The following is a 716-nucleotide window of genomic DNA, read 5'->3' as shown; positions in this document are numbered from 1 at the left end:
ACAAAGGTCACTTGTCCTTTAGGGACTTTAAGACCCACTTTGAAAGTCTTTAATCTTCCTGTTTTCTATGTGCTATTTCCCATACCTCAGCAAGGTGCAAATGACCAAGTGACCGCAGAGAAGGCACTTCCTGCTTCAGATAAAATGCTACTTCATGGAAAAGAGATTAAAAATTTTTATTCTGGTCTGTCTGGGCTGGTATCCTGAGCAGACCTTGGGTGCAAGCTCTGCAGCCAGTCCCATAACACCCAGAGGAAGTTCCACTCCCAGGCACTCTGACACACCCAGGATCAGAGGTGAGGAGGAACCAACATCTGTCCCAACATCTGGAGTAACTGGGACCAGCAGGACCAAGCACACAGGAACTCCACCAGCCCAGTGTCTCTGGTTCCTTCTTGTCTCTCTGGGCTGGTGTCCTGAGCAGACCTTGGGCGCAAGCTCCACAGTCAGTCCCACAATACCCAGAGGAAGCTCCACTCCCAGGTGCTCTAACAAGCCCAGGGTCACAGGATCCCAGAATCACAGGATCACAGAGACAGCCTGACTCTGAGGAGTTCTGACACAACCAGGATCACAGGAAGGACAGGCTTCAGTCAGATTTAGCAAGGGCAGCTAGCACTAGAGATAACCAGATGGTGGGAGGCAAGTACAAGAAAATAAACAACACAAACCAAGGTTACTTGGCATCATCAGAACCCAATTCTCCCACCATAGCA

The sequence above is a fragment of the Mastomys coucha genome, unplaced genomic scaffold (assembly GCF_008632895.1).
Source record: "Mastomys coucha isolate ucsf_1 unplaced genomic scaffold, UCSF_Mcou_1 pScaffold6, whole genome shotgun sequence".
NCBI classification, from domain to species: Eukaryota; Metazoa; Chordata; class Mammalia; order Rodentia; family Muridae; genus Mastomys; species Mastomys coucha.
The sequence above is the reverse complement of the archived record's forward strand: the minus strand, read 5'-3'. Positions refer to the sequence as shown.